The sequence below is a fragment of the Xenopus laevis genome, chromosome 6S, assembly GCF_017654675.1.
Source record: "Xenopus laevis strain J_2021 chromosome 6S, Xenopus_laevis_v10.1, whole genome shotgun sequence".
NCBI classification, from domain to species: Eukaryota; Metazoa; Chordata; class Amphibia; order Anura; family Pipidae; genus Xenopus; species Xenopus laevis.
Genome location: NC_054382.1, coordinates 93,495,648 through 93,505,558, shown reverse-complemented (window position 1 = coordinate 93,505,558; position 9,911 = coordinate 93,495,648).

Sequence of the window (9,911 nt, the reverse complement as noted above, 5' to 3'; positions counted from 1 at the left end):
AAACTTCGAATTTCGAAGTGTTTTTTGGGCTACTTCGACCATCGAATGGGCTACTTCGACCTTCGACTACTACTTCGACTTCGAATCGAACGATTCGAACTAAAAATCGTTCGACTATTCGACCATTCGATAGTCGAAGTACTGTCTCTTTAAGAAAAACTTCGACCACCTACTTCGGCAGCTAAAAGCTACCGAAGTCAATGTTAGCCTATGGGGAAGGTCCCCATAGGCTTGCCTGTGATTTTTTGATCGAAGGATATTCCTTCGATCGTTGTATTAAAATCCTTCGAATCGTTCGATTCGAAGGATTTAATCGTTCCATCGATCGCAGGATTTGCGCTAAATCGTTCGACTTCGATATTCGAAGTCGAACGATTTTAGTTCCTGGTCGAATATCGAGGGTTAATTAACCCTCGATATTCGACCCTTCTTAAATCTGCCCCTTAGAGTGTGATGCAAAGTTAAAAAATATATACAAAAAGTAAAAAAATTTGGTCCTTTGTAGTATGTTTAAAAGGCATTCTAATATAAAAAAAAAAAACACAAGGGGTCAGTAGTTTGTGCAACAAATATTAATTTAGGATTATCAGGGCCATAATCCCTTCCTATGTATAATGTGAGATACCATGGATCTGATTACATACCTATGATGAGAAGGCACAGGTTTTTTTCACCAGTTTTGATTAAGGCCAATTTTAGTGATTATTATCATCTGGCGTATCACACTACAAAAAGCTTTTGGAGCCAAAGTCATATGGTAAATCCATAAGTAGGATGGATTGTTTGATTTGTGTAAATGAAATTTAAGGGGAACTAAAGTGCAGATTAAAATTTATTATGAGTTTATCTAGAACTTTCTAAATGTAATCAGTTACCAACTCTGTGTTTTTTCTAAAAAAAATCACATTACTCTTCAATATCCCCCTCTCAGCAATCTGTCTCTCTTCATGAGTCAGAGTATGATTGTGAGATAGACATTGCATGGCCTCTCTTTGCCTAGACAATATATTATAGCTCTAACGGACTCTAACACAAAGTTGCAGGTAGAGAGACAGACTGCTGAGACAGGGATAGTAAAGATCAATTTGATTATTGTTAGAAATGGTACAGAATTTTTCATTGATTATTTTAGAAACTTTATTATTTCCATTTGATAAAGCTTAAATTAAACTTTCACTTTTACAATAAATGTTATTTCCTACAAAGATTTTAAAATAAAAGATATTTAGTATAGACTTCCAATCTTCCATATGTGACTTAAAACATTTAAATTTGTGTGATACAAAAGACATTCTTTAGATTTGAGCATCCCCGATCATTTTATTATTAACGGTACTTCTTTCTCTGTTGATAATAACTGTTTATAAACGTAAAAAACCTTATGGTATTGTCTGTTTTTCTGCCCCCTAAACCCCAACCCCATGCAAAATATTCACCTATCCTTTTCCAGGTTTGTCTTTTGAATTTAACTAATTCTTTTTATACTTTAAAGGGGACCCATCACCCCAAACAATTATTCCAAATCCTATTTTATCACGTTAGTCAAGCAAAATGAACTTTAATTACACTGAAAAATTATTTGAATCTTGTTTCCTTCAGTCTGGGAATTCATAATTATAACAAGCAGGCAGGAGCCATTTTGTGGACACTGTTATTAAGACAAGCCTTGCATCAGCTCAGAATCTTGTTTGTACAACAGAATGGGGGACCTGATATCCATTCCCATGCACAACTTACACAATCAAAAGTTGAAGAGAGTGTGGGGAATGAGGGGAGAGCAGTGATATCTAGAAAGTGCTGAATCGAAGGTGAAAGTAATTCCTGACCCTCCCCTATGCCTAAGGCATAGAGGAGGGTCAAGCAATATTTGATTGACAGCTGATATTTTTAAATGAGTTTACAACAGCTATGAATGCTTCAATAAAAAAAGAATTTGAATTTAATGTTTAATATGAAAATTACTTTTATTTTACAGCTTTTTATGTCTAGGTGACAGGGTCATATTTATCAAAATCCAAATTTTTCTGAGTATTTTAATAAAAAAAGTCAGACCAAACGAGAATCCATGATTGGACCTTATTTATTATTAAAAAAGCACAATTTAAAGGGATTTGGGACAAACGTGAAAAAATTGAGCGAAAATCCAAATAATAAAATTTTTTCTGGGTTTTTTCCCCGAATCGCTGAATTTTTTTTCCAGGGGAAAAGGCACAAATTTTTCTGATTTTTGCCCAAAAATTCTCCCATTGACTTAAATACAACCTTGGCAGGTCTGTGATGCCAGATTTTCGGATTCTGATTTTTTCCATCCTCGGGGTATAATAAACCTCGAAAAATTTGAGGGTTTTTTTCCCACTAAAAATTTGGATTTTATAGTAAAGAAAAACTTGCATTTTTCAAGTTTTTGGCATTCAGAATAACCCTCAAAGTATTAGGTATTTTGACATTGGTTTTTTTTGACATTTAAAACAAATGACAGCATTTTCAATAAATATTAGGGGAACCATATTAGCTACTATTTGTAATTAATTACCAGTATGGTATATTATTTGTGCTTTTCAAGCTGGATGAAGTACTAATCGTTATTTCTGCTGGTTACTGACCTAAGAAAAAACCAGCTGTAAGGTATTTTTTTGGCCAGTGTAACACTTGACTTTTTAAACTTGTTATTTCAATGTATTCTCTTGTGACAAACTGTGTAGTATTTGCACAGGATAATAAGTATTGAAGCTTGTAAGCCAGTAGAAAAATTGCACACATGATATGTTTCACAAGGCCTGTCAGAGTATATGAACAGAAAAGCAATGTGATCAATATATAGTGAATAAAGTACTCCCTCTTGTAAAATATAAGGATATTATAAGTTACAGAGGAGTTTCATGACCATGTTTTTATACAGGTCATAGAACTCAGAGGTAACTTCTAATATCCTCATATTTTGCAACTGGGGGTACTTTATTTATTATAATACACTAATTTCAATGAGTCATGTGACAGAAATGACATCAGAACTCACCATTTTTAACTGATGTCATCAGAACTCACCGTTTATAAGGATATCATTTACAGAATATTGTGTATTATATATATATAAAATGTAACAAAACTTCCCTTCAATTAAAACTTGTTATAAAGGGGACGTGGCACAGAATCCTTAAAATCATGTTGCTTTTCATCACACAAACAAAGAAGTAACAAAATCAGAATCCTCATTTTTTCCCTCTAAGGCAAATTGGAGAGGCATCAGAAGGGTTTTTTGCCTTCATCTGGATCATCTAGCAGTTAGGCAGGTTATTTATACTGTAGATATAAAATGCTGAACTTGACTAGTGTGTGTCTTTTTTCAACCCAACTTACTACAGTATGTTACTATGACTGTGAATAGAAAAAAGAATATCAACACACTGAAGATGTTTAACCTGCAGTACCTACAGTCTCATTACCTACAGTATGAATCGGCTGCCCAGGGATGTTGGAAATTATAGTTCATGTTCTTTCTCCATAATTTAGAGAATATTAAAAACATCTTGAGCTGCAAATCATGCATGTTTCTCAAGAGTAATTAACTTTTGTTTTGACATATCTACTACTACAGGCAGTCTGCTACTACAGGCAGCCTTTCCACACCAGTCATATTGCAATTCCCTGCTTTTTCCTGCCACATATTGGTGCAATCTGATTCTGCAACTAGAGTGTCAAATTCTGGTTATTCCTGTCACATATTTATGTAATCTATTAGCATTTTGCATAACATTATATCAATGTCATATTTAAATAAAAATAAATACAATAAACATTGTCATATTTATGTATAAGCAATGCTCTATAGATTTCTGTTAATACTGACATAGCAAACAATATGGCAGTACAATAAATGGCACATGCACAACACCGGATTAAAATGTTTTCGGGCCAAATTCTCCAGCCTCACCAATAAGAAATTTACAATCTTTTATTATCTTAGGAAAATACAGTCTGTTCCAAACAATGATATGTCAGGTCATAATGGCCTCTCAACAACATGTGCAACTTAAACAACTGAAAAATCCATCAGTCAAAATTATCTAGACAAAAATACAAAATCCTCATTGGGATCAATTAAAAGCCAAAGAAAAAAACAAGTAAACAAAACACATGATGATATATAACTCTTTATGTATGGTAAGAAAATAGTTTACACTATATTTGTCTTCTGACTATGGGGCAAATTTACTAAAGGGCGAAGTGGCTAACGCTAGCGAAAATCCGCCAGCATGACATCATTTTGCCACTTCGCTGATTTACTAACCAGTGCTGGCGTAAAATCGCTAGCAAAGTTCATTTTGCCACTTCGCTGATTTACTAACCAGTGCTGGCGTAAAATCGCTAGCAAAGTGGACCTACTCTAGCGCTACTTCGCACCCTTACACCAGGCGAAGTTGCACTCTGGCGAAGGGACGTAAATACGCTAATTCACTAAGTTGCGCCAGACTTTACTTCGCCACTTCAGACCAGGCGAAGTGCAATAGAGTAGATAGGGATGGTTCACAAAAAGTTTAAATTTTTTGGCGTCTTTTACTTTTTATAGGGTATCCTCCTACATTTGCTTGGTGTGAGGGTGCGAAGTAGCACTAGAGTAGGTCCACTTCGCTAGCGAATTTACACCAGCGCCCGTTAGTAAATCGGCAAAGTAACGAAATGACATCACGCTGGCGAATTTGCGCTAGCGTTAGCCGCTTCGCGCTTTAGTGAATTTGCCCCTATGTGAGATGGTGTTGCCATAATTTGGAGCTTTGTGGATAACAGATACAATATCTGTATTTGGTACTGGCAAAAAAATAAGAAAACATGCTGTGAAATACAGGGCCTACATAGATATTAAAAGGTAAACAAATATCAGTAATTTCTTCTTGTTCTGCAAGTATCTGAAAAAGATTGAATTTTTTTTAGGGTATCCTCCTAAATTTGCCTGGCATAAGGGTGCGAAGTAGCACTAGAGTAGGTCCAGTTCACTAGCAAATTTACACCAGCGCCCGTTAGTAAATCGGCAAAGTAACGAAATGACATCACGCTGGTGAATTTGCGCTAGCGTTAGCCGCTTGAGATGGTGTTGCCACACAGGGCCTACATAGATATAAAAAGGTAAACAAATATCAGTAATTTCTTCTTGTTCTGCAAGTATCTGAGTACAAATTGCTTTTTCTGTGGTGCACGATGACCTAAAATCAATACACAGCTTTATCAATATGGTGGATTTTATGCGGCACTGCCTGCCATTCAGACCCCATTGTGTGGTGTATACAGTATGATTTCTGTTTTTTGACACAGCTTTATAAACCCACAGCCCACAGTGCAGACTTTATTTCAAGGGGGCTACATTAAAATAATTTTTAATCAAAATCCACGTTCTGTAATGCAAAAAAATATAACTAGTGATTAAATGGGTCTAAATGACTTCATTGATTTGTTTAATATCTTGTACTCAAAGTGTGGTCCAGTATTACCATTAAATACTTTAATTGTATACCATATTAACACAACAACACAATCACAACACCATAACTATAATGCAATGTTGACATGGATAATGATTCGATGACTGGCTTCATGAGGTTTTCCTCCAGTCCAGTGTGAAATAGAAGGAACGAGGAGTTATTAGACCATTGCCAATGGGACTCCTCAATTGAACCTTCACCTTCAGCCATCCCATTGAACCCCTTAGTTACATACAGTAATGAAACACAAGGAGCCAGAAATGGTGAGAATGGCCACAGCATTTATTAACATTTTATCAAATAAATAGGACCTTGCCAGCCTCACCCCAAGGCAATATTCAAAGCCAGAATTCCATAAGGGATCGCTACTATGCTCTGCCGCTCCTCACTTGAGATCAGCACTATGTCATTATATCCACCACTGAGTATTAGGCTGCCTCTACCTACAGAGAGGATGGCCCCAAACTCTGTTACGAGCAGGAGCTGCATCTCCCACCTAGAGAGAAGTTCAGTAGCCCTGCTGAATCTGCAGTGTGTCGATGATAGGACATCCAAGCAAGCTGTCACCTAGCACAAGCAGTAGTAGCATCTGTATCAATTAAGCCACTGTGCAGTCACAGGAGAGAACCTCCTTTCTCCCTCTTCTAAATTTACCTGTGCAGTACTCTGGCAAGGTCCTACCGTTGCTTTGACAAATAAAAACTTAAAATACATTATCATATAGCCACTGTTTTGATCCAGAGGAAGGCAAAAAACCCAGCCTGAAGCCAGTGCCAATTATGCCTCAAGAGGGAAAAAACTTGTTCCTGACCCCAATGGCCATTGGAAACATTCCCTGGATCAAGCATTTGACATTCATTTAGCATGAATTATAACATGCAAACACTCTCATGTGTATACTGTATAGCCCACAATATACATGCAGTAATACCTCCACATTTGCTTATGAATAGATAATATGGGAACATAAAGAGAAACTCCTGACATTTCACAAAATATGCAAAAAAGGGGGGAGGTTTCTACCTGCTCAGAAGATAAGGAAGTGAACAGCTTCTTCCCCTGACATCACATCCCTCTCTTTATCCACCCCCAGCCCAGCTTTCCCCTGCCTTAACTCATTCCTTCTCACCCACTCACAGCTACATCTGATTCTGCCAATCTTTAAATATAAACCAGTGTAATCTGACTGCTGGCCATTCGGATCCCTTGTCATGCAGCCCCTGCGTTTATAGCTCCAGGGCTTTCAGTTTTACAGTGTCTATTGTGTTGTTTATTGAGTCCACAGCAATTGTCTATTATCCCTAAAGAAGTGGAATTTAATAAATGCATTACTTTATGTTCAGCTCTCTATTCATGTCAAAATGCAATGGTTTTTTTTATAGAGACTTTAAACATAACTGCTGCACTGAACTTGAGATAATGTTCCTAAATGTAGATCTGTAGATCTGAAAATAGCTTTCCTTTAATCTCCTTTATCTGTGAGCTCTTGTTGACCTGCTGTATGGTTGGTGTGCCATTGAGAGTAAACGTGAAACTCTACTTATCTTGAAAACACTAACAATGCTACATTTCTTGACATACTCCGTCTTGTGCATCTAGTGGCGCCTCTTATACATCAATCACGTTTCCTGCTCATTCTTACTCACAATCCATGTTTCAATGGCATCTAGCCTTAAACATCTTCCCCTTTATCTATACTCCATGAAGTAGATTTAACAGTTCATCTACACCAGGGAAGCATACAGCTTTTACCCATTCAATTTCTTTGAGAAGATAGCAGGGCTTGCTAATGGTTTGTTATCTTTTAAGATATAATGATAAATAGCAAATATCTTGAAAGCCAGTGAGCCTAAAATGCAGGCAATAAAATGTGGAATGTTGTAGAAATCAGGACAAGTTTACATCTGAATATGGGGAAGGATGAGCAAAGAAAGCAACAGTAAGAAAGATATAATTATAAAAACTGTGAAATACAATGGAAATAGAGAGTGTAGGATGAGACCGTCCATGTGGGATTTACAAACTCAAGTTTTTTTTATGTTGCTGTGAGTAACAGGTGTAACACTTTGAATAGTGTTGAGTGGCAAACCTCAAAATTGCATTGGAGTCAATGGGAAGGCAAATTACATTGCAGTTAAGGAAATTATAGCTTTGCAATAGAATATACTATTTCAAGGGGAAGGATAGGAAAGGTTCCAACTCCATTAGTTGATGTAAGAGACAATGTGATAATAATAATATCAGCATTTTTGTTTCTGGCAAAACAGACCAATAGAGAAATTCTAGCATAGAGTTGTGATAAAGTTCACCACTAGTGAAACTGTAAATTTTGGGCAAATCTGTACAGGGTGAAAAACTTTACTCATCCATAACCTTGATTACATGTGTTATATTGGCAAAAAAGAAAAAATTATGAGCTTGCTCCAATTTAGTGTTTTTCCAATTATATGTCAGGGTGAATGTTATGGTTCTGGTGTGGGAGAATTCATTGCTCATGCCATAAATTTTACATTTCCCGTTCTTCTATGATTTATGCCATGCCAGAAGTTTATTGGCAACTCATAGCACTATTAGGTCAAACAACACCTTTAGGGAATGGTTTAAGGAGTGATATGATGTTATTGATTCTTTTTTAAATGATTAGAAGATTCAGGCAAATAGTAATTATTTATTGCCCATAGAAATAGGCAAGAAAAGGTGGTAGAGCTTTTTGTATGGTTAACCAGTTTTGATGTTGATAAAATAAGGAAGCTGGGATTTACAAGTATAATTTAAGAGAACAGTCAGTTTAATTGTAAATGAATGTGATAAATAGTATAGGATCATTTGAGGGAACAGTCAGTTTAATTGGAGAAGAAGGTGACAAATAGCTGCACTTCTATTACATATAAGAGGGTCAAGGGCCATGGCTCTATCATAAGGGAGTTTAACTAAGTAGAAAAGATTATACACACACTCTATACACAATATATAATATACATTCTATATAAAACATGATAACTTGAACTAGAAGAGAGTTTAGAAGTGTTTGCAAATGGTATGAAAATGTACGTTATCACAGTAATAAAGGCATAGGAAAAGTAAAGGTCAAATGCAGATTTGACATTTTCCAATCAAATGACTTGGCTCTCACCAGAACAATTATATTTAGTTACAACACAATTATATATTTTTTCTACATATTTAATGAACAACACAACTCGCTAGCTGCTAGTTAAACCAGACAGAAACCTTTACCTATTCATGTCCCAGATTATCATTTCAGTGATAAAACTATATAGAAATATTGCATCTGAACAGAATTTAGGGTCAGATTTATTAAAATTATATGTTTTTTTCCAATTTAATTCTGTAAGTGTTTTCGACTGTTAGGAAAGTTTTTAACAAATGTTGATACATTTATTAAAGCATCATCAAGTTTATGTGGGGATTGATTATTTGGCCAAGCTATTCTTTAACTGCCACAGCACTATACAACTGCAACAGGTGTGTGTATACATCTGTGCAATTATATGCAAATATAAAAATCTTGATACATTGCATTGTTCAAGAAGAATTATGAACAAAGTTTGCTTAGAAAGGTTTATCTTAATCCTGGGATTACCAAAAAGGCACTGGTAAAAGCGATGGAGGCATCCAAACATCCTTCATCACCATGGCCTGAAAGGCTCCCAATTTTAGCCTGGCAAACAAAAGCCAGACTGAAGTTTGCAGATGATCAACAGGACAAAGATATAGCCTTTTGAAAAAGAGTTCTCTGATCAGATGAAACCAAAAATGTAACCTGCAATGGCATCCCAGAATGGCATCATACATTTAAATATTTAAATGAATGATGCCATTCTGGCATGCTGATTGCTGTTCTAGCTGCTGCTCACTGCTGCTTCTACAATAAAAAAAAGAAAGCAGCAGTGAGCAGGAACCTTAGTAATCCAAGGGGGGGGGGATTTGTGGAAGCCATGGCCCCCTGGCCACCCCCGGTTCTGACGCCTCTGACTTGGGGGCATCATTGGAGGAACAGAGCTTCATTGGTAAAAGGCAGTGGTTGCCTTGGGCTGGTACATAACTCAAAGTGTACAACCTTCACAACTTCTTTTGTTGAGCTATATTTCTCCTTAAAGCCATACAACACCATCCCAACTCTGAAGTATGGAGATGACCACATTGCACTGTGGAGGTGTTTTTCTGGAGGAGGGACTGGTGTACTGGTGGTATTATAAAGAATGAGGATTATGTAGAAATTAAAGTAATTCCTCAAGACATGAGCCAGTTTGGTTTCATCTCTGCCTTCCAGCATACTAGGATACCTCCAATGACTTAAAATGGCTTAAAGCAGTGATGTCCAACTTCTGTGGTACAGAGTAGGCACCGAATCCACTATTTAGGATTCAGGAAAGGAAAAAGAGGAAAAAAGTCATGTGATTTCCCTACCCACCC